The 26,435-nt window shown below is 36.3% G+C and overlaps 1 protein-coding gene across 3 annotated transcripts in view; it reads right to left on the reverse strand.

The window, feature by feature from the left end:
* Positions 1-26,435, reverse strand: part of CCSER1 (coiled-coil serine rich protein 1) — a 1,259,018-nt gene that overhangs the window by 227,457 nt on the left and 1,005,126 nt on the right. The window lies entirely within an intron of this gene.

The raw sequence follows: 26,435 nt of genomic DNA on the forward strand, positions 1-26,435 counted from the left end.
CCACAGCCATAGCTGCAATACATATAGGAAACAAAGAAAGAACTCCTGATACCTCAGTAGGGAATTGTTTTGTCCTCAAACTGTCTGAGGATATTTATATTTCGCATTCTAATCTCAGGATAAAAGAAAATAATTCGTAAAACTCTGTAAAGTTTAACTGTTTTCTAATCTTTTTTCATTAAAAAATATTCAGAACACTATCATGACAATTTCTTAATTACCTACTGGATCAGAAGAGATAACAAGATATTGGGAAAAGCTTTAGTTTGGGGGCAATTCCTAGGTTTAAGTTGTGATTCTGCCAGTTACCGATAGTATGACCGGGGGGAGAGAAAGAGTCTTCCAGATACTCAATTATGAGTAAAATGCAGGTAATACTAACCAAATAAGATAGTTGTGAGGATCAGATGGGAACTTAAGCGAAGGCTCCAGTGTCTCACGGGAACTCAATAATTAGTTTTCTTCCTTAGAACTGTGTATGTCGCTTCTTTAGAGAAGAAACAGAGTAAGTGATACTGAGGATCTTTGCTGTTCTCCATGGCATAATTTTCTTGAGTGACGTTTATGTCCAAAAATCCAAACACATTAGTGGTATTCTTCTACCATTTACTAGGTTCTTGAGTCCTTACTATGTTTCAGGCTCTGCTCTACATTTGGAATCTCTGCCTTCTCAACTTTCAGATTGTGCATATTGCCCCTGAAGTATTTTATTTTCAATTTAAAACAAACTCAGAGAGAGAGAGAGAGAAAGATGAGGCGCTGTCATGCATGGTCTTGGCCAGAGGGGATATGCCGTGCAGGTAGCAGATGCTTTTCAGAAATTTCATGACTTTCAGGAAGATGACTCTAGGATTCTGCCAGTCACATTTTCAATCATCTCGTGAACTTGTTTTTACTATGGAACATTACAACAGAAGAGACTGGCTTCTGAACAAATTTTTCTAAAGTGGAAAAATAAAATCAGATAATGCATAATGTTTAAGTGCAGAATGCTACAGAGAATAGAATACCACCTTGGAGGCAGAATAAGTTAAAAACAAAATGTAAGCTGCTTTTGTCATTATTCTCAGATTGATTTAGCTATACTCTCAAGAGAATAATGGGCTTATCTTCTAGAAGCGGAATGAACTACTGAGTTCTAGGATTTGAAGACAAATTTATGAACGGAAACCTCTGTGTTCATCAAAAGTCTATTACCAGTCCACATGTGCTATTGTTTCCAAACAAAAGACAATGATGTTCATTATGTGTGAAGGTCTAGCCAGGACTATACAGTTAACCAACTTTGACATTCCCTCCTGGAACATTTTTATAAAGAAGAAATTGGCTCAAATATAAAAGGTATCATTCCTTTTGGAAAAGGAAGTAAAGGAGACATGTCATAAAGGAGCAATAAGAAACACTGATCTATGAAACCCAATCCTTGATTCCCCTTCTCCCACTTAGTTTTCAGGTCTTGCTATGTGTTTCTCAGGTTTCTCTAGCACTGGGTTGCAGAAGCTCATTTGTCTACCCACCTGCCAGCTACTTCCCTTATGCTCTAACTTCCCACTAGGCACTGCAGGATTGGAACACTGAGAAGTATATGGCCCAGGCCACTGCTTTAATTAGGCATGATTGTGTGTAATTATAGCAGAAAAATATAACACAGATAAAGGTCTTTTTTCCTAATATGAAGACTGCCTTTTGATGTATAGCTATTTATAGAAACCCCAAAGCAATTACCCTGTTATTCTCAATATTTATGATATCTCGTGCTGCTGGTATGCACAAGTTGAGTATGCATACCTAAGAAGACATGTCCATTTGATCTCACAGAATAAACATATTGATAGTATATGCTACATTATAGTCATTTGTAGTCTATCATAAGTAATGTATGAAAAATGTTGTAGGAATTTTACAGATAAACAAACACAGTTCTTGCTTGTGGTTGGATACAGAACTATAGCCCTAGAGTCTTTGAAAATGAGTTCATTCTCCCCTAAGAAACATTGGGAGTAATAGCGCTTACAGAGCGCTTACAATGCACCAGGCACTGTTCAATGTTCTTTGATTTGTTAATTTATAGGACCTTAAGAACACTGTGATTTAAAAACTATTATTATGCTTTTTTCACAGAACAGAGATTTAAGATAACTTGCCCAAGGTCACAGGTTGACAAGTGGTGAAACTAACAACTGAATAGAGACAGTCTGGCACTGAGTCCATCTCTGAACCTCTGTGCTACACTATGAGTTGCAATAACTGAAAATGCCTAGGCTTATTGTAGTGCTCAATGAAAGGTTAATTGAGCTCTACTATTTGAAAATTAATTCTTACTGATCAAGTTGATTGGTTAACTGATTTTTTTTTCAGGTTTCCACAAGCAAAAATGTCTAAATTGTTTATTCTTGCTTCATTTCAGTTCAATGCATTGATAAAGAACACAGAGCCAATAAAAAACATAGAGTAGTTCCTGGCATATGAAAAATACTCAGTAAATGCTAGTGTAAGCTACTGTGGTACCACTGAGTTTTTACTTTATAACTTATTCATTCAAAATGTATATGTGGTCCCAATATACCACCAGGAATTGACTGGGTTAGGCACTGGAAGTAAAATGACAAATATGGCATTATTTCTGCCTGAAAGGAGTTTATAACAGGGTATAGCATTTTCTGTTATCTGTGGGGCCATACCATTTCAATGTATGGGGTTACTTTTCATCTGCATCCCTTTTCCTGAGGGCCGTATCAACAGTCTTAGAAGACTCCCTTACCATTTCCTCAGGACAGGCCAGAGGAACAATTACACACACGCACACACACACACACACACACACACACAGTCCCATCTAACAGTAATCCATATCTAATGATGGAAGTTGGTATATAAATTCTGTAGTTTCCTCACTTGTTAGGAGAGAGAATTCCGAGGCTTATGTTCTACCATCTTTCAGAAGTTTCCTATAAGATTAAGCTCCAGTGGCCCACAGTGGTATCTGGCCTGATATTCATTCTCTACTGGCTGTTCTTCACTGTCTCACCTTCCCCCTTCTCTACAGCAGTGTTCTGGGTTCATCAACCACATCACTTAATTGCATGTGAATCACTGTCTTCCGGGGTCCTTGCTCCTGGGGGAATTTTAACTAAAATACAGGGAAACAGATGTGTACATACATATGAAAAACAGGCAAAACTTTTAATCCTGTAATGGACATCGATAGTGGGTACAGTGCAGATTAAAAAAAAGAAACAGAAGAAGAAATGTCAAGTCATCCTGAGAATTTCTGAAGGCAGTGAAGAGAGGAGAGAGTACCTTAGCAAAAGCTTGAAACTTGAGTAGATACAGAGTGAGAAAGTCTGTATCAGTACGTTCAGAAGTTCAGCACAGCTGCAACAGAGTATGTAGTAGAGGCAGGAAGCTAGAGAGTTAGTCTGAGATAGATCAGACAGAACCTTCTTTGTCTTGATGAAGAGGTTAGACTTAACTGTGTAGGCAATGGTGAGTCGTTAAGTCAAATCAATTAAGTTAAATGACCATATGCAGTTTGCATTGTAGAAAAGTTAATCTTGCAGAGTACAAAAAAGAGTGATTTGTTTCCATAGGTAACAGCAAGAGAACCCATCAGAAGAGCAGTGAAAGTCCAAGGAAGACATGAAGAAAGCAGGAACTAAGTCAAAGAAATGAAAGTGGAGAAGACAATAGAGATTAAGGAGAAGTTAGGGAGGTAAAATCAAATGGCCTTGGTCACCTGGCGAGAAGACAGAACATGGGAAGAGAAAACAACATGGAAAACTTCTCTATTGCTTTCTCTGATACCTGGATATGTGGAAGTGTCATTCACTAACATGGGAGAAATCATAGGGGAAATAGGCATTGATTTAATGAGCAGAAGGGAGAAGCTACAAGATACTTAATTCAGTGGTGAAGACGTTGACACTGAAATACCTCTAGGACATCTGGGATTTTTCCAGTAGACAACTGCACGTGGGGAAAAGAGAGAGATTTGGGGATTTCATGATATAACTATGTACCAAACATCTATGGCTGTGTAACTACTTCAAACACAGTGGCTTAACACAGCAATGATTTATTATTTCTCATAGTTCTGTAGGTTGGCTAAGCAGTTCTTCCACTTGTCTCACCTGGACTCACTCGTGTGTGTAGTTGCGTATAGCTGCCAGTTGATAGTCTGGCTGAACTGGAAGCTACAAAATGGCTTCAGTCAGAGATCTGGGGACTTGGACTGGTTTATCTCTTCCGTGTGGCTTTGCATCTTTCACACCAGCTTCCTTATGTGTGAAGAGGCAAGAGTGGGAGCTGCAATGTCTCTTAATATTCTGTGCAATATCACATCTGCCATCCTTTACTTGTCTAAGTAAATCACAAGGCCAGCAGGACTGAAGGGGGTGATGAAGCAACAAGGTTACACGGCAAAGGCACATCAGAGATTCGGAGAAACGTGTGATTCAGCAGGTGCCATTGTTATAACAGACAAGTCCAGAATGGTTTTCAAATCTTGGATGTACAGGCTTATAGGTACTGAAGCCAAGTGAGCAAGGGGATTGGGAACCAATAAGAGATTCAGAGACAAGTTATAGAAAGAATGCAAAAGAGAGAGAGGGGTCAAGAAAGCCAGGATGAAAATTCTCTCAAGAAGAAAGGAGTACTTAAAAGCATCAAAAAAACTCAGAGGTAGTTAGTATTTAATAATAGTAAAACCAAAAATTAATTAGATTTGGCAATTAGAAAGACATTAGTGGCCTTTGCCAAAGTGGGTACAGTGATGCAGTGGTGGGTAGAGATAGAAACCTGATTGTGGTGGCATGAAGAATAATTGGGTGTGAATATCTGTTTGTTATTTTATCAAGTTAGTTTATAAAAGGTAGAAGGATATAGGACCATAAATGGAAATGCAGCAAGGAAGGGTAGTGGAAGAATGTATATAACCCTAATTGAGGCTACTTAGTAAGCTGGCTGTAATTGCTTTGTGAGAAGAATAATAGTCTATGATTAATACATTTTAAGACCTCATTGTTAATATTTTGATAAATAATTCCACAGCATACTAATCCATGCTCGCTTCCCCTAATATTCCTCTGCGTCAAATTTTCAAAAAACTAAAAAATGACTCTAACGCTAATGTAAAATGTCAAAGGTATCAAATATTTCATTTGACACATTAATTAATGAAGTAACCAGTAAGATGTTGCTATGCACTAAATGTTTGGGCCCTGGCCAAATTTATATGCTGAAGCCCTAATCTCAATGTAACGGTATTTGGAGGTAGGGCCTTTGGGAGGTAATTAGAGTTAGATGAGGTTGTAAGGGTAGAGCCCCCATTATGGGATTAATGCCCTTAAGAAAAAGAGATATGAGATATTTCCTTTCTCTCTTTCTGTCTCTCTCTCTCCACGCATACAATAAGAAAAGGCCTTGTGAGGACAAAACCAGAAAGAGAGCCCTCACCAAGAACCCAACCCTACTGGCACCCTGATCTTGGACTTCCAGCTTCCAGAACCATAAGAAATAAATATTTGTTGTTTAAGTCACCCAGTCTATGGTATTTATTATGGCAGCCCAAGTCGACTAAAAACAGACGTTAGGACAAGTTCAAAGAATTTGTATGTGTGGGCCATCAGGAATGTGGAAATGAAATTGTTAATAGATGCAAACCAGTTAGTATTTCATAAGGCAAATAAATCTTTGTGTTGGGGTGAACTTTTCTATAAGGCAGAAATGAATGTACCCCTACTACAGATGATTCATTTGTATTACCATGAGTGAGAATCATTGCATTATTTACAGTTTTCTACAAACTGGCTTCTATCTCTACAGAGTTGTAAAATAGCCTACTCTATAGAAAGACAATGAAAAATACAACTCCCTCCCCAATCCTCATTCTCACCGTGTAATCCCAGGAGACTTCTGTAGAAATGCTGGGCACTGAAAGAACACCCAGTAATCTTTTTTTGCCCATTTCCAAATCCTGGACAATACATATTTTTTCCTGGTAGCCTCCAGACACTACTATCTATGGTGATTCATGGCAAAAGGAATATCCCAAGTTTAACCTTAATTTTCTGAATGACAATGTCAGAACGGATTTTGCAATTTGAATGAGGGTTACAAAAATTAACCATGATGTACCATTTCAGAGTTAAATGACATAATCAAATTTCGACTGATAACAACTAATTTAATAAAAAACAACTATAATGATCACATCATCATTACGTAAGCAGTTATATCAAATCAGTCTGTTCAGGTTATGTAGTAACACAGGAAAGACTAACAAATTATTTTATTTTTGGATAATTTTATACCATTCTTTAGACCTCAGATCAGGTATCACTTTCTGCCTAGGTCAGTGATCTTCAAACTTGGGCACTTTCCAAAAAACATTTGAACATGGATACTTTCAGGGATATCCATTTGTGGATCCTCAACTTCATAAGTAAACTATGTTAGGATAGTAATAAGAAAGCAGTACCTAAATAGATTCTACCAACTTTCTAAAACTGACCACCCCCCAACCCCCTACCTCTCTCCAACCACCTTGTGGACATGCACACAGCAGGTGCACATGCATGCGTGTGCGCGTGCACACACACACACACGCACACACACACACACCCCTCAACTCTTGCTGTGTTGCACTGCCCTGGGGTTGAAAACCTCCTGGGTGCGAAATAAAAGGGGAGGAAGCTCCTCTAATAGGTATGGAAACTTTTGACCTTCCTGAACTTTCTTGCAATAAATATTTCTGTTGAGGGTAAAATCTGGCATTGAACTTTGGTATTTTGTACTATTTTTATATTAGAAATGCAGATATAAAAGACTTGGTGGTCTGAGCCTGCCAAATAACTCTTCATTACCTATTTAGATTCTTCCATTCCCTCTCTCTCTCTCTACCCTACATCATCAAAAAATGCATTGTCCTTGAGAGAGAATCACAACAGAGTGCAAAGCCAAGAGACCAGAAATATTGAAGAGGTAAAAAATAGGTAAGGACTACTGAACATTTTTTTTTGATGTAATTAAATAAAAATAAATCATTGTGGCAATCCTCAATACTTGTCTCTAGAGTTTGTCATGAAATGGGTGTGGTTGGGGGGGATTTACCACAGAAAATCCAGAAGTGTAGATTAATAATATGAAATCTTTTAAATACTGCCAGAATGTTTTCCAAGAATAGAAAATTTATCAAGATTATCAGATGAAGTCCACCTACAAAACTTTTATGTTTTTTTCAGATTTAGGACTTCTTATACAATGAAGTATTTTTCAAGTCTACTCAAACCAATTTCATATAAAATACTCTAATTTGAGTCAATATTTATATTATTTAATCAAAAAAAATATTTAATATACTTTTCTCCATTTAATAATAATAAATAATTTGCTAGCTATCTGGTCAATTCATTTTTAGCTTTACATAGTTTTCTCTGTCACTAAATATATAGGAAAAGTGTGATCATGCTTAATCTCATGAGATGTATTTCAAATAAAATTTTAACTTACAAGTCTTTTTCTAAATTTATAATATAACTAATTGCATAAAAATACTAATTGAATTGATTAGTCAGCATAGAAAATATTTTAAAATATTTAGCATCTCGTGAACATCAAAGATTTAAAATTTTTCATATGTATGTATTTGTAGATAAGTATGATAAGCATAAAAATGTGTTATACTTTGATAAAGATATTTAAATGTCATGGAATGGAAATATCAGTTCAAATAGTAAGAAAAAAAAGGAATACATCTTTCAAGTGTTAAAGAAGAGCTGATTTGAATTGTTTGAATGTTGGAAAAGTGTATCAGGTTATCATTTTTTGATTCCATTAAATATACTTAAAAGAGTGATACAATATGTTATTAGTCAAGATTTCCCATAGGTTGGAAACAACTTTTGCAACTATATAAAATTTAAGATAAATAAATTCAAGTGTCAAGTTAAACATGTGTGAGGAGGTACGTAATTTTTCAAAATTCTATTGGGCATATGGAGTGGAAGTTTGGAACTGACTGGTCTGTATTGTATATTTTATGTTGTGTTTTTTTTTTTTTTCCTTAAGAGCATTTATTTTAGTTTGTATTCATGAATTCCTTTTTATGTATTTGAATAACAGTAATCTCCCCCAGTAATTTGTGTGTTTCATGGAATCAGGAATGGGGCTTATTTTTGTTTACCAGCAATCCCAACAACTTGTGCAGAGCCTAGACTATCACAGATAATGTAGGACGTCTGTAGTTTAAATTATTCACTTAGCTAACTTCCAAGCAGAGTAACACATCTCCCGTGACTCTCAGCACACATTAAATCTTTGCCTCCTTCTCCTTGATGCCCTTCTAACCCTGTAGGTCCTGCTAGATAAATCAGTGCTGCCTGTGGCATTTAGTACCGTCCTATAGTTTATGACTCTTGTAATATACTTATCATTTTACTAACACTGTCATTAGCCTTTTATTACTATTACCATTTTTAGAGATGAAGTTGTACACCTAGAAAATGTTGGGCAATATCAATTTGCATAACTTTTATAAGCTGAATTCTGCTACCTAAGCCCAAACTGTTGCAGTTTTTGAAGTCTTCGTATGTTTCATGTCTTTTAGTTTTTCTATGTTTTAAAAATCAAAATCATTTTCCTTCACTTTCATTCCTACAAAATTTGATCATCAGTTCTCTTACTCAAGGGCTATTCATAAGAATTATTAACAGTTGACAATGAGAAGATAGTGAATATATACACTGTTGAATGACAACTCATGCTTTCAGGAAAAAAAATGTTTTCTTCATTATTATTAAAAGGCAAATTTATTGGACGGATGTCCATCTGTATTTCCGCGTTTATTATAATCAAACAGTAACCAGTATTTCTTTTTATAAAGTGCCACTAATACATATGCTAAATACTACATGAACATGTGGCACTGGTTTTAAGACCCGCACGCCAGTCAGTCTCACTGTTTGGATGTAAGTTCATGGTTTTATAGATTAAATTTTAATAATATTTACCATAAATTTCGATGGTTACTTTGGGTAAAAGAAATGAATTCAAAGGTAAAGATATCAACATTATATTCACTTCCAACCACAAAATTCTGAAAATAATTGCACATCTGCTATAAACATAAGCTTAATGAAAGAATGAAATAAGTAAACTGAACTTTTTGTTGATGTTGCTGCTGTTGTCGAAAATGCTGCCCTAACATTGTTTACTGTTAGGAAAAGTATCTATTTTAAAATATCCTCATTTAGCAACAAGAACAACAAAGTTTCTAGCACGTTTCTGGCAGGAGAAAAATATTGTATTTCTGATAGCGCTTTTTGATAGCAGTAGAATACTACTCTAGATAACTTCAGGATTGATGCTTAAGCTTTCAGACCACTTCGTTGAATAGAGTAGGCATTATAGATAGCTTTTAGCACATATTTAAGGTCCTGAAAGCTAGAGACTGGAGAATAACCAAAGCTACATGTGGGCACATGTTTAACGCAAGATTTTAACAAGGGTCAGATTGAATCTAGGCTTCTTCTGTAAATAATGGATGATTTTGAAAAATTATGTAATAGCTATGTGAAAACAGTAGCTGTAGTAAGGAAAGCAGTAGTTACATTCAAGTAATAGTTTGGTCAGAAATTATTACTCATAAACAGATCTGTTTCAAAAGTCATCCTTCCTATGTGATAATGGATTAGCATTTTATTCCAGGACAATACTATCACCTTACGGCAGCTACCTGAACAAAAAAAGGGGTTTATGAGTCCATTGAGTCAAAAGAACATGAGCACTTAGCTAATTGAACTCCATTTTGATAGAGACCAAAAAAGCAATGCTCTCTGACACTAATACCAGAATTGAAGCTTAGAATTCAGAAGGAGGTGGGATAGACCAGAGCAAGAAAGAAGAGAATCTGAGATGGTCACTCCCTTCAGGATGGCCACATTCACCAGAAGGAAGACCCTGCTGGCGGTGATGAGAGAAAGCACAGTAGGGCAGGTTAAGCACAGTCGTTGAGACAATGCTAATAAATGGCAGCAGATAAGACAATGTTGTAGTTAAAAGGGCTTAGATCGGATTAGCAGATAGAAGTGTCTCTATTATTCATGATAGGTTGGTCCCTTGGATCACACCTGAGTTTATGCTAGTGAGGTGATTCCTGGCAGGCCCTGAGATAGTTTCAGGATGGGGGCTGGCCATGCTGGAAAGACCAACCATGTGACTGGAGGGATGGGAATTTGAGATCGTTAATATCAGCCCAAGCTCCTAGGAAAGAGAGTGAGAGACTGAAATTTAATCACATGGTTAATGATTCAATCAATCATGCCAATATAACAAAATCCCACTGGCATGGACTCAAAACTCAAGTGAAGTCCTGGTTAGTGATACATACTGTTATCTGGAAAAGGGAAATGTCCTAACTCCACAAGGAAGACACAGAAGCTCTTTATTTAGCACCCTCTCACACATTACACTATGGGTCTTTTATTTTGGTTAGTCCTAATTTATTCTTTATAATAAAACTGCAATTGTAAATATGGCACTTTCCTGGATTTTGTGAGTTGTTCTATCAAATTATCAAATCTGAAGGGTAGTAGGAACCCCCAGTTTGTAGCCAGTTCATCAGAAGTGTAGGTGGCCTCAGAACCTCTGAGCTTGAAGGTGGTGTCTAAAATGAGGGTAGTGTTTTGGAGGACTGTGCCCTTAACCTATGAAATTTGACTTACCTCTAGGTAGTTAGTGTAAAACTTGCATTGCAGAGTGGGACACAAGGATGTGATGAAATTCTCCCCAACTCCAAAAAGAAAGAGACACTTAAGTACAGCTCTATACTTGAGCCTGATGCAAATTATGAAATCAAGGAATCATGGCACTAATTTATCCTGTCCCAGGTTGAAGGAGATCCCAAATTAAGAGTAAAATAAGCAGAAAGTATCATTTGATAATAATATTATTAATATAATTAACATCAAACTACTGAAGTATGACTTTTCTCAACTAAAGATAGAACTAGTCCAGAGTCTAGGATAGGGCTAGGCTTATACATACTGATCGTGTGATAACAGGTGGGGGTGAATTAAAAGGATGCAAGATTTGGGAGGCTGAATGGTTATGAAAACAATAAGACTGACCCTATAAAGTGCTCTACGCTTCTGTTTATCCTTGTCCCAATTTATTTTTATTGTGATTTTTTTTGTTAAAATAATACTTCAACCTTAAAAGATCTCATTATAGACACAAAAAAACCAGGTAAACAAAAATATAGAAATAAAAACACAATTTTCTTATTATCCAAAGACTTTACTTATACCTTAGGGTATATCTTTCCAGATAACTTTCTGTGTATATAATATTTATATTTTTCACCAAAGTGAGATCATATTGTACATTATTTTATATGAACTGATTTTTCAATTAATTTTTTTTCAATTACAAATGTAACTTTTCCATACCAATAAGTTTTTGTATTGCCAGAGGGGAGGGATGTGGGGGGATGAGTGAAATAGTTGAATGAGATTAAGGAGGACAAACTTCCAGTTGCAAAATAAATGAGTCATGGAGATGAAATGTACAGCATGGGGAATACAGTCAACAATAATGTCATAAATTTGTGTGGTGACAGATGGTAACTAGACTTATCATGGTGATCATTTTGTAATGTATAGAAAAAACCCGAATCACTGTGTTATGCACCAGGACCTAACAGCGTTGTAGGTCAATTATACTTTGGTAAACAAACTCATAGAAAGAAAAAGAAATTAAACTGTGGTTACCAGAGGTGGGAAGTGGATGGTGGGGGGGATTGGGTGAAGGTGGTCAAAAGGTACAAACTTCCAATTATAAGACAAATAAGTACTAGGGATGTAATGTACAACATGATAAATATAATTAACACTGCTGTATGTTATATAAATATATGAAAGTGGTTAAGAGAGTAAAACCTAAGAGTTCTCATCACCAGGAATTTTTTTTTCCTTTTTCTGTTATTTTGTATCTCTATGAGATGATGAATCTTCACTAAACTTATTGTAGTAATCATTCTGTGATGTATGTAAGTTGCATCATTATTCTGTACACCTTAAACATATACATATACAGTCAATTATATCTCAGTAAAACTGGAAGAAAAAAATAAGCTTTTATTTTATCTAATATTCAATTTATATTCAAATTGTCCTTAAGTGTCACAGATATGTTCTTTGCAGCTATCTAAACTGAATATAATCCAGGACCATTAAATCATCTAATGGTTGTAGCTCTCATGTCTCTTCTAGTCTAGCATTGCACAACTCTTTTATGATATGATTTTTCAATAGATTGGCCATTGTTCCATGGAATATTGTACCTTCTGAATTTTGGTTGAGTCTTCATGATGTGGATTAGTTTGTTTCCCTATTCCCCATATTTCCTACAAACTGATAGTTCTAAAGGTTTGATGATTGAAATTAAATATTTTATAACTAAACCTGAGGTGATGTTACGCATTTCATAGTATATCAGGTGGAGAGACACATAATTTCTCGACCTATGCTTAGTGATAATAAGAATGACCTTTGGATTCAGGTAATAATCATTCCATTACACAGTTGTACTTTCTTCCTTATAACTTAAAAAATAATCTTTGTTGCTTTGCGAATACAAAATGTCTAATTCTTCATCAAAGTTACACCAAACACTCTTAACAAAGTTGATAATTTTTGCCTCAGTCAATAATTTCATTAGGTCTCCACACTTTCATTCTGCTTTGTACCTCCTCTGATGCAAAAATGTCTTTTTTATGTTGGCATTCTCAAGACATGTGTATCTTCCACTAGATTATACACACTGAAAAAGAAAGACTAAGTCTTTATTTTAGTACCCCCTCAGTGTCTAGCACAAATGGGACATGCTAAAACAAACAAATGAACAAACAAAAAAACAAAACAATGCCCCCCAAAACAAAAAAAAAAACAAAAAACCTACCTCTGTTGAATTATGTTCGAAAGAAGAACCAATTCAATAAAATAAGAAAGGTAGTGAATGTCCAATATACGTGTTAAACTGTTAAATAGTTTCCCCGCGATATTCATATGTTGAAGTCCTTACTCTCCAGTACCTCTGAATGTGGCCTTGTTTGGAAATAGGGTTGATGCAGATGTAATTAGCTAAGTTAAAATGAAGTCATACTGTAGTAGTGTAGATTAGGGCCACTAATGCACTATGAATAGTGTCCTTATGAAAAATGGAAATCTGGAGAGAGACAAGCACACAGGGCAACACCATGTAAGGATAGACTTATGCTGCCATAAGCCAAGGAACCATCAGAAGTAAGGAGAAAGGTTTGGAATACATCCTCCCCTGGAGCCTTCAGAGGGAACATGGTCCTGCCCAAACCATGATCCCAAACTAGCCCCCAGAATGGTGAAATCTCTTGGTTAAGCTACCCAGTTTGTGGAACTTTATATGGCAGCCCTAGGAAACTAATACACTCACACATATTCCTGCTCTAAATCCATATTCATACTGATAAGACACTTAAGAGCTCTAGCCCACATATCTAAAATAAATAAAAAATTTAAAAATCAAGTTCCAATCTAAATATTAAAAAAAAAAAGAAAGAGAGAAAGAGGGGTTGGCTCTGGTTTTACCTTCCATTGCTAGCTATAAGCTGCTTTGCTCCTTGTAGAGTACAAGGGGCTGCAAGCCTTTTGTGCAGGATTACTCTATTACATGTAACATTGTATTTTAAGCAAAGGTTCATTTGTGGCAAGTCAATATCACAAATGAAATATTGTCTGAGGAGAAAGGAAAATCAATATCAACCTTTAGGGTCATTAAGTTTTGATAAGGATTTTCTGCAAACATCAATATAGTACCAAACAGATAAGTATTGCATGTTTTTGTTTTGTTTTGTTTCCTCTCTATTTAATCAAATCTGTCTAGGAGTCCACTTGAACACACATATACACCCCCCACACACAGGGTTTTCTACAGAATCACCAGTAGCCTCCTTGTCTTGCTGTTTGCTTTGTTTTAAATAGGTATATTTACTGGTATCAGCCTTGCCATTAGAAAGAAAAGAAGTACCAAGCCAACCAGATACCTACATGCACTCCAATGTCTGGACAGGTAGTTGTGGAATTAGAATAGAGCACTCAGTTCAAAAGGATGGAGGAGATAAAAATTTTTTCACTTGTCATATTTCAGAAAGATATTGCAATTAACAAAACAAAACAAAAAAACCGGGGAGAACATGCTGTAGAGTAATATCTGAGAACTCAGGCTGAAATGAAAACAGCTAAATAAAGTGTCCTAAAAAAACTGGGCTGCTTACCTTTCCATAGGATTTGAGACAGTACCCACAGAAATTACCATTTTCTAACAGGATTCAAATGATCTAAATTATTTTCCATTAATGTTTTTCCATTTTATCAAAAAGCTTTCAATAATCCATTTCTAGACTTAAGAAAACATTTTGCTAAATTATGTTTTATATGTTTGATTGCTCGTATTTTACAAACAACTTTAGGCTTTCAAAATATTTTTCTTGCATTTTTAATGCCTTTAACCTAGGTATACGTTACTGTTGGCTAATTCTCCTTATCCCATTCCACTCAATGTTTGATTAACATTCCTTGTAAAATAGGCTAATGACAATCTGAATGCCCTAGGCTATTAATTCTCAAGTTCTTTGTTCATGCACGCTGTCAGATACACACATGCTCATGCAACAGCAGGGATGCACTGTTTGGAACTTGGAATGTCTGAACAAATAAGTTGTTAAAGCATAGCCCCTATGAAAATGTGTGGCATACCAGGCATAGCACATTAGCAAATACTCTGCTTTCTGCTAAATCCCCTGAGTTTATAGTATGCCTCAGCAGCAATGCTTCCAGATATCGCCCACAAAAATGTTTGCAAATCTCTCCAATCTAGGGTTGTATCTTTGATGTCCTTTATAGTGGCAAAATACTTTTACTGACTCCTAATTGTATGGCTCTTTACTTTCTACTTTCTGGAATATTTCCTTCAAAGTACTTCCAGGTACCCTAAAACTTTTAATATCCAGAATGATACACTTTTCCTTTATGCCTTTAGGACAGGGTAAGCACTGTCACTCATACACACTTTGTTAATCATTATGAGATGCAATGGTTATCAAAATATAAATGGAGGGGCCACAGCCCAATAAACAAAAAACTGCAAGACACATTCAGTGCAGTGGTGTAAAAACTCTTTGTGTTCATACACACTTTTAAGTGCGTTGTATCCCCACCCAAATAGAATACAGTTTTGGAAATGGGAGTGCAGTGAACTCAGATTAGGGCAGAAATGATCATTACCCAAGCCCACAACTTTAGCAATGGAAGGGGTTAATGTCTACAAATGAAGAGTGCTCAACAGTAAGAAGCTCTGAGTTTTGTTTGCTAAGAGCATTTCATAGTCCTCAGATCATGAAGAAAATGCAGGATTACAGTGTACTCTAAAGGGCTATTTAAAAGGTAGAACACTGTCAGTGATGCTTGGGTTTCTATTTAAGTATCCAAGCCTTCTCTTAGTTACCCTTCAGCAGGAACTGTTCTTTTTATTCTCTAAAGGCTAAAGTCTTCACATTCGAGTAGACACAATATTGCTCTTCTGCTTTCCTCCTACTCATTGAAAGCTGTGCCACGCTTTCACCACATCATAGAACACATTTGGCAAAATGTTTCATTTGAGAAAGGTCGAAGTAATGGTATAAGCATACACAGTTCTAGCACAAATAAATTTAACAACTTGCTTACGATTTAATAGCACAACACCGATGAGTTAAAAATACCCAGCTTAAAAAAAAAAATACCCAGCTAAACTTTGGCATATGGGCTAGAGCACACTGCTTTAGGGATCAAACAGAAAAGGACATTATAGAAAAGGTGTCTGAAGGGAAAGGAAGTAGGAGGAAGTGAAACTAGATAGGGTTACAATGACTTAGCTATCTACTGGATCTGTTCAGCTTCCCTCCTGATTCTGTCTCCTAATATTTCTTCATGAAAACTACTACACAGAGAGGTTATATGGTGATACACTCTAGGAAAACCCAGAGATGTTTTTATTGAGTTGATACAACTTGAAATTTGCTAAGAGAGGAGATCTTAGATGTTCTCACCAAAAAAGCAAATAACAATAACAAAAAAGGTAACTATGTGAGGTAATGGATGTGTTAACTTGATTGGACTTCAAAATGTATAGGTATATTAAATCATTGCATTCTATATCTTTTAAAAATCACATTGTACAACCTAAATGTATACAATTTTATTTGCCAATCTACAATGCCTTAAGAAAGCTGGAAAAAAATAAAATGGTCGGGGCTACTTTCACATGCAAGCTTTTATTAATGGTATCGTCTAGTAATAGGAAAGCTGACAAATTTGAGGCTTATAAGAATCACTGAAGAATGAATTTGCTGTTTAGTTTCTCTGCGCTTTCAAAAACATATTAAATGAAAGCAAACACTTAAAACCAAGCAGCATGGGGCTTCCCTGGTGGTGCAGTGGTTGAGAATCTGCCTGCCAATGCAGGGGACACGGGTTCGAGCCCTGGTCTGGGAAGATCCCACGTGCCGCGGAGCAACTAGGCCCGTGAGCCACAACTACTGAGCCTGCGCGTCTGGAGCCTGTGCTCCGCAACAAGAGAGGCCGAGACAGTGAGAGGCCCGCACGCCACAATGAAGAGTGGCCCCTGCTCACTGCAACTAGAGAAAGCCCTCGCACAGAAACGAAGACCGAACACAGCCAAAAATAAATAAATAAATAAATAAATTTATAAATGTATTAAAGTTAAAAAAAAAAAAAGCAGCATGCAATAACACTTTTCCATTAAAAAATCTCTATTTTTAAGAAAACCAAATCAAACCAAAACAAAAATGTAAACCGCTTTGAATCTTCAAATATGATCCAAGCAGTTGAATAAATACAATAAATAAAAATATGAGAATTTTAATTTTAATACCTTCATTTTTGCTTACGTACTCTGGAAATTACTTGAACTGATAGCTCTCAAAAATTTCTCTATCAAAAACAAAAAAGGAAAAAGAATCATACTAATCATATATGAAAGGTTGGCAGTGATGCTTCTTCAATTTTTTATTGTTGTTTTGTTTTCTATAAACATTTTTCTACCACCTCCTCTAAAAAAAAAAAAAATTCAATTCAATTGGTCCACTTTCAAATAACTAATAAACAGTAGACCAAAAATTTATAAAATACAAAAATAAACAAGTACAGATTGGGAAACATTTTACACAATGTCCCCAGTACTGCTTGCATTGGTATAGTCTTTCCTCTGTAATACTGTTCTCAAATCATTTGTATTCAATTAGTGTTTTACAATTAATTCTAAGTTGAAACATGCAAAAAATATTTTATTAAAGAAATCTCTCCATCTTACAATTGCAGATTGTGCCTTTTGAACTTTTCCACAAATACGTTGCATCACAAATGGATCCCATTTACTGTTATATTCATATTATTTAAGTTATAGAAAGGTTTAGGGGATCCAATTGCAAGGCATTTTTTTTCCTTTTATAAAATGAATGGAATATTTAAACGTGATAGTTTTGCTCTACATGTAAAAACAAACTTTTGAATGATTCTACAAATATTAATTCTAATAAATTAAAAGAAGGAAGATTATGGGCAGACAATACATTCACTGAGGTAATAATGGCACAGACATTTTTAACTGAACCCAAACTATCTTTCTGTTTATTTTTTGAAAGGAGAGTAAAAAGATCCAAATTATTCCTGTGTGTGTGAAGTTTCAGATGTTTTATATGCTGTTCAGTATAAAGCACACATAATGCCTCATTGAAACAAAGAAAAATAATCTACCTTAAAAGGAAGAGAATGACAATTTTGCCTTGTTTTCTGAAGTTGAGAAACAAGTCCTATGAAACACATACATTTCACCAGGTAATTGTGGTTTCTACTTCTGTATTAGTGTTAGATGACATTTAATTTAAATAACATTCTTTTTATAGCCTCCCAATAATTTAGAAGGTAAATGCTCTTTTATAAATGAAAACAAGAAATAATAAATAAATATGCTTCCAGTAACACTTTGGGCTTCTGTGTGATTTGTTCATAGTGTTAATGGTGTGTCTAGGTAAACATCTGAAACAATATATGCTACTAATTAAAAGACTGTATATCCTGTGGTGTGAACTCTGTGATCTAATTAAATTCTGGCTGCCCTCCATTACAGAAAAGAAAAGTATGTGATGTGTGAAAATATGAAAATTAAACTAGATTACTAAGTCCTTGAACTAATATTGGGTTGCTAAGGTAAGATGTTTTTGATGATCTGGGGTGTATGAAATGATGAGTCAAGAGATATGGTTCACAGAGTGTAGATATGTATATTATGCCAAATACTTTAAGTTAGCCTGACAAAGTTAAAGTTAGCCAGTGTATCAAAAAAACGTTAATTAGAAAGGTGAAGGCAATGTCTGGCATGCCTATTCAACAAAATGTTAATCCCATTGAACCTTTCTTTCCTTTAAATATAAGTAACCTTAATACTAAAATTACAGATTTATTTTTGTAGTTATTTTCACTTTTAAACTAGCTGTATTTTATCAATTATTTTGAAATCTCAAGGCAAAAAAAAAAGAAAACAAAAGAAAAGAGAAAGAAAGAAACCTTGTATTGTATTTCCTTTCAGGAATACCTTTCAGGAAATACCTGTTATTTTAGAAAATTCTTCCACATAAATTGAAATTATAAGAGAATACATTCTTGTTCTACTCTCACACCATTTCAGTTAAAAAAAAATTTTTTTCTTTTTCTTAACTGATATATTGGACAAATTTTGGAAAAAACAATTCAAGGTAATTATAATACAATAGTGCTGATATGCATTGTGCTGAAAGAAATTCTTATTCACTAGATTTGCTTAAAAGGTCTAGCTTTCAATAAAATTTTCAATTTTATTTTAATTCACAATTTCCAGATAGTCGCTGTGATGGTTAATTTTATACATCAACTTCACTGGGCATGGGGTGCCCAGATATTTGGTTAAACATGATTTTGGTTGTGTCTATAGGGGTGTTTCCAGATGAGATTAACATTTGAATCTGTAAACTGAGTAAAGCAGATTTTTCTCCCCAAAGTGGGTGGGCCTAATCTAATCTGGTGAAGGCCTGAATACAACAAAAGGCTGAGTAAGGAAGAATTCCCTCTCTCTGCCTGACTATCTTCAGACTTGGACTTCAACTAGAACTAAGCCATCAGCTCTCCTGTGTCTCCAATTTGCTGCCTCAGATCATGGGACTTCTCAGCCTCCATAACTACATGAGCCAATTCCTTAAGCTATATTTTGATAGATAGATAGATAGGGATAGAGTAGAAACTATATGCTTTTTAATACCCTTCTGAAAACTTAACTCTAAAAAAATTACCTATACAAAGATAAAAATAAATTCCTAAATATATTCCTAAATATATTCCTAAATATATCCTAAATCCTCACTGGGGCATGGTGTGACTCAAAGAGCCTTTATGCTAACCTAGCTTATCAAATCTATTATATATCATTCATGATGTAGAACTTTGAAAGCTTTCTTAGTGATAAACATTCCTTATAATAATAAGAACGTTTACTGCTTAACAGTTACAGCTTTACTTTCCCTTCTTTTCCACTGTCACTAGTACTTAAATTTTTTTGGAAATACCTTGAAAATATCACTATTTTCAGTGATAAGTAAAATTGAATTTAAAAAAAAAATAATACTCTTCTAAACATGGGCTGGGGGAAATCATTATTATAAAAATATTTGAGTAATTTATTTTGTGTGTTTGAATAATTATATTTGAAGCAAGTGTTAAATTAGTATCTACCTGAGGCACGGATGTCTCAGTTTCTGAAAATAATTAATGGTTTTATACATTATTTCCCTAACAGAACTAATGGTGGCTTCATTTACACTGCCATGAACATACATTACTTTAGTTCCTTGAGTCTAGTTAGATATGAGAGCTCTACTCTGCACATCTCTCCATTTCCTCATCTGTAAAAAGGTGCTGATAATGACAGCTACTCTATAGGTGAATATTAAGTTAGTATAAGTATGGTGCTCAGAGCAATGTTTGGTCCTTACTAAGTGCTGTTTAGGATCAACTATTATTATTTTGAATACCAAAAGGTATAGATGGACCTTTCTTAAATGAAGTCAAGAAATATTTTTTCAGTGATATTGTTTGTGCTTCTTAAAACATAGTGTAATCAGAAAATCCACAGACATGACATTTGTACATGCTTTAAAAATGCAGTAATTGCTTTAATTAAATTAAATGCTTTAATTCAGTGTAAGATCACCAAATTAGGTGCATGCCTCACTTTTAAGGGCATAATGGAACTTCAACATTTAACTATAAGCCTATAACCACAGTTCTTTTTAGCTAAAACAGTGGTTCTCAAACTTCAGCATGGATCAGAATTACCTAGAGGGCTTGTTAGAACAGAGAACTCTGGGACCCATCTCCAAGGTCTCTGATTTAGTAGGTTTGGGTTAAAACCTGAGAAACTGCCTCTCTCACCAGTTCCCAGGTGCTACTACTCTTGCTGGTGTGGGTACCACACCTGGAGAATCACTGCTCTAAAATGTGTCACTGAATTTCCCATCTGGGTTTCGGGCATGATAGAGTCGCTGCTACAAGCCGTGAATTGCACTCTCCCCAGCACTTGCCAATGGCTTGTGTAAGGCAGGTAATATTTGAGGGAACTAAGCTTGTCCAAGGTCTTGCCATTTATTCTGTTCTGTGTTTGGGGACTACCACAATCGTCTGGGCCTGGATACTTGCATGGTCAGCAAAAGAGTTAGCAAAGTTTTATTTAAGACTGCAATTCTTGTTGGTTCTATGATTTTCACCTCAGATTTTCATCAATTTCTTGCTTGTCTATCAGCCTCCATTCCTACCCTTTCTGTGTTCTTCCCTTTATCTAAGGGGCCCAAATCCTAGAAACTACATTTCCCACCTCCCCTTGCCTCCAGAGTTCTGGATTTATTTTAGGCTCTGCCAATGAGAGGCCTACATATAAAATTTGGAAGTCACAAGAGAGGCTGAGGGCACATTTTCTCTGACAGGGATGGTGGCTGACAAGGCTCCAAGACACAAAGTTGTGTTCTCCTGTGTGGTCACTTAGAGCTCTGGGCAGCTATGATTACTGGCAGTGGTTTCCTGCAGCATCCTGACTGCTGCATCTCAACCACAGAGTCCTGAATGGACAATGACAGATGATCACTGATTTTCAATTCAGTTGTCTTCCAACAATTCTGTAATTCCACATTTTAAATAGCTTTTGATATCTGCACTGAGATCTGACTGATACACCCCTCTAACATTCTTTCCTTCTCCCTACCCCTTTTCCCTGTATCTCATACTCACAGCTAATAGTATAACTCCTTATTAGCTGTCATCTGTGCCATTTTTATTTGTCAATTTCCTAATTATGCTTTTTTATGTCGAATTTCTGCCATCTTAACAATATCCATTAGTCCTTCTGTAATCCTTTAATTTCCTAAATATGTCAATAGATTCTTATCCACTATTTTCACGTCTATGCAACTCACATGCAGATTTCTCAGAGTTAGGTTTCGGATTAAACATCATCGTGCCTACAAACTGTTTATTCTAAAATATTTTTATCACCTTCTCTCAAATACCCCATTTTCCTTGAAAGTCTACTACACAGGTTTTTTTCTGCTATATACGTTTGTTGGTCTGCTGTCTGTTCACACACTTGCTTCAGTTGCGAACTTTATCACCTGATCAAAAGTTTCCAGATCCTTGGCAACTACTGCTCTCATTCCAGGTGATCTTACCTTCTATTATCATTCTATTCTTCTAACCTTGAACTCTTCCCTTCAGTGTCTTTTGATCCTCTTTCAGTCAGTTTTCCAAGCATATGTGTGGAACCTTGACCTTGCCATTGTCTGGAATTGCTTTTTCTTCAAAATATTAAATTCAGAAATCCAATTCTCTTACTTCATATACAATGATCTCAGTCCAATAAACACACTAAAAGATTTTCTCTTCCTTCTCACCCACACCTGAAAACTCATTCCTGAAACACCACTCACACTGACCTCTCCCTGTTTCTCATACACACACACACAAACACACACATATAACACACACACACATATAACACACACACACACACATATAACACACACAACAACACATGCAAATTACCATTCATTCTCCCAAAGTGAGCAGAATACTTTTGGCCTTTTTACTTTTGTCTTTGAGAAAAAAAATGCAACTTCAATTCCTGCTTTTCTGCTCCTACTTTCTCCATATCCCCAGTTTTTAAAAGGTACTTATCTGTATCCTAAATGTAACACATGCTCACTGAAAGAGATGTGAAGAAAAATGTAAAATAGGAGATTCGTTCAAGATGGAGGAGTAGAATGAGGTGTGCTCACTCCCTCTTGTAAGACCACCAGAATCACAACTAACTGCTGAACAATCATCGACAGGAAGACACTGGAACTCACCAAAAAAGATACCCCACATCCATAGACAAAGGAGAAGCTGGAATGAGATGGCAGAAGGGGTGCAAACACAATAAAATCAAGTCCCATAACTGCTGGGTGGGTGACTCACAAACTGGAGAACACTTAGACCACAGAAGTCCACCCACTGGAGTGAAGGTTCTGAGCTCCACGTCAGGCTTCCCAATGTGGGGTCCAGCAAGGGGAGGAGGAATTCCCAGAGAATCACACTTTGAAGGCTAGTGGGATTTGATTGCAGGACTTCAACAGGACTGGGAGAAAGAGAGACTCCACTCTTGGAGGGCACACACAAAGTAGTGTGCACATTGGGACCCAGGGGGAAGGAGCAGTGACCCCATAGCAGACTGAACCAAACCTACCTGCTAGTGTTGGAGGGTCTCCTGCAGAGGCAGGGGGTGGCTGTGCCTCACTGTGGGGACAAGGACATTGGCAGCAGAAGTTCTGGGAAGTACTCCTTGGCATGAGCCCACCCGGCATCCGCCATTAGCCCCACCAAAGAGCCTGTAGGCTCCAGTGCTGGGTTGCCTCAGGCCAAACAACCAACAGGGAGGGAACTCAGCCCCACCCATCAGCAGACAAGCAGATTAAAGTTTTACTGAGCTCTGCCCACCAGAGCAACACCCAGCTCTACCCACCACAAGTTCCTCCCATCAGGAAGCCTGCACAAGCCTCTTAGATAGTCTCAACCAAAGGAGGGCAGACAGCAGAAGTAAGAAGAACTAAAATCCTGCAGCCTGTGGAACAAAAACCACATTCACAGAAAGATAGACAAAATGAAAAGGCAGAGGACTATGTACCAGAAGAAAGAACATGATAAAACCCCAGAAAAACAACTAAATGAAGTGGAGACAGACAACCTTCCAGAAAAAGAATTCAGAATAAAGATAGTGAAGATGATCCAGGACCTCGGAAAAAGAATGGAGGCAAAGATCAAGAAGATGCAAGAAAAGTTTAACAAAGACCTAGAAGAATTAAAGAACAAACAAACAGAGATGAACGACAGAATGGTTGAATTCACTGCTGTGGAAAAGAATAAAGAAAAAAGAAAGAAAAGAAATGAAGACAGCCTAAGAGACCTCTGGAACAACATAAAATGCACCAACTGTCACATTATAGGGGTCGCAGAAGGAGAAGAGAGAGAGAAAGGACCCGAGAAAATATCTGAAGAGATTATAGTTGAAAACTTCCCGGGGCTTCCCTCGTGGCACAGTGGTTGAGAGTCCGCCTGCCAATGCAGGGGACATGGGTTCATGCCCCGGTCCTGGAAGATCCCACATGCTGTGGAGTGGCTAGGCTTGTGAGCCATGGCCGCTGAGCCTGTGCGTCTGGAGCCTGTGCTCCACAACGGGAGAGGCCACAACAGTGAGAAACCTGTGTACCGCAAAAAAAAAAACAAAAAAATGGGAAAACTTCCTTAACGTGGGAAAGGAAATAGCCACCCAAGTCCAGGAAGTGCACAGAATCCCACACAGGATAAACCCAAGGAGAAACATGCCAAGACACATAGTAATCAAATTTTCAAAAATTAAAGACAAACAAAAATTATTAAAAGCAACAAGGGAAAAATGACAAATAACATATGAGGGAACTCCAATAAGGTTAACAGCTGATTTCTCAGCAGACACTCTACAAGCCAGAAGGGAGTGGCAAGATATATTTAAAGTGATGAAAGGGAAGAACCTACAACCAAGATTACTCTACCCAGCAAGGATCTCATTCAGATTTGACAGAGCAATCAAAAGCTTTCCAGACAAGCAAAAGCTAAGAGAATTCAGTACCACCAAACCAGCTCTATAACAAATGCTAAGGAACTTCTCTAAGTGGGAAACACAAGAGAAGAAAAGGACCTACAAAAACAGACCCATAACAATTAAGAAAATTGTCATAGGAACATACATATCAATAATTACCTTATACGTGAATGGATTAAATGTTCTAACCAAAACACACAGGCTCACTGAATGGATACCAAAACAAGACCCATCTATATGCTGTCTACAAGAGACCCACTTCAGACCTAGGGACACATACAGATTGAAAGTGAGGGGATGGAAAAAGATATTCCATGCAAATATAAATCAAAAGAAAGCTGGAGTAGCAATACTCATATCAGACAAAAAGGACTTTAAAATAAAGAATGTTACAGGAGGCAAGGAAGGACATTACATAATGATTCAAGGATCAATCCAAGAAGAAGATATAACAATTATAAACATATATGCACACAACCTAGGAGCACATCAATACATAAGGCAAATGCTAACAGCTAAAAAAGAGGAAACTGACAGTAACACAACGTGGGGGACTTTAACACCTCATTTACAGCAATGGACAGATCATACAGACAGAAAATTAAGAAGGAAACACAAGCTCTAAATGACACAATAGACCAGAGAGATTTAATTGATATTTATAGGACATTCCATCCAAAAACAGCAGATTACACTTTCTTCTCAAGTGCACACGGAACATTCTCCAGGACAGATCACATCTTGGGTCACAAATCAAGCCTTGGTAAATTTGAGAAAATTGAAATCATATCAAGCATCTTTTCCAACCACAATGCTATAAGACTAGAAACAAATTACAGGGCAAAAACGTAAAAAACACAAACACATGGAGGCTAAACAACACACTACTAAATAACCAAGAGATCACTGAAGAAATCAAAGAGGAAATCAAAAAATACCTAGAGACAAAGCACAATGAAAACACGATGATCCAAAACCTGTGGGATGCAGCAAAAGCAGTTCTAATAGGGAAGTTTATAGCTATACAAGCCTACCTCAAGAACAAAGAAAAATCTCAAAAAAACAATCTAACCTTACACCTAAAGGAACTAGAGAAAGAAGAACAGACAAAACCCAAAGTTAGCAGAAGGAAAGAAATCATAAAGATCAAAGCAGAAATAAATGAAATAGAAACAAAGAAAACAACAGCAAAGATCAATAAAACTAAAAGCTGGTTCTTTGAGAAGATAAACAAAGTTGATAAACCTTTAGCCAGACTCATCAAGAAAAAGAGGGAGAGGACTCAAATCAATGAAATTAGAAATGGAAAAGGAGACGTTACAATGGACACCACAGAAAAACAAAGCATCATAAGACCACTATAAGCAAATCTATGGCAATAAAATGGACAAGCTGGAAAAAATGGACAAATTCTTACAAAGGCATAACCTTCCAAGACTGAACCAGGATGAAGTAAAAAATATGAATAGACCAATCACAAGTAATGAAATTGAAACTGTGATTAAATATCTTCCAACAAAGTCCAAGACCAGATGGCTTCACAGGTGAATTATATCAAACATTTAGAGAAGAGCTAACACTCATCTTTCTCAAACTATTCCAAAATATTTCAGAGGAAGGAACACTCCCAAACTCATGCTATGAGCCCACCATCACCCTGATACCAAAACCAGACAGAGATACTACAAAAAATGAAAATTACAGGCCAATAACACTGATGTATATAGATGCAATAATCCTCAACAAAATACTAGCAAACAGAATCCAACAACACATTAAAAGGATCATACACCGTGATCACGTGGGATTTATCCCAGGGATGCAAGGATTCTTTAATATACACAAATCAATCAATGTGATACACCATCGTAACAAATTGAAAAATAAACAACATATGATCATCTCAATAGATGCAGAAAAAGCTTTCAACAAAATTCAACACCCATTATGATAAAAACTCTCCAGAAAGTGGGCATAGAGCAAACCTACCTCAACATAATAAAGGCCATATATGACAAACCCACAGCAAACATCATTCTCAATGGTGAAAAACTGAAAGCATTTCCTCTAATATCAGGAACAAGACAAGGATGTCCACTCTCACCACTATTATCCAACATAGTTTTGGAAGTCTTAGCCACAGGAATCAG

This window comes from Delphinapterus leucas, chromosome 5 (genome assembly GCF_059928025.1).
Source record: "Delphinapterus leucas isolate spDelLeu-1000000601 "Yukka" chromosome 5, BTC_Dleu_Yukka2, whole genome shotgun sequence".
NCBI classification, from domain to species: domain Eukaryota; kingdom Metazoa; phylum Chordata; class Mammalia; order Artiodactyla; family Monodontidae; genus Delphinapterus; species Delphinapterus leucas.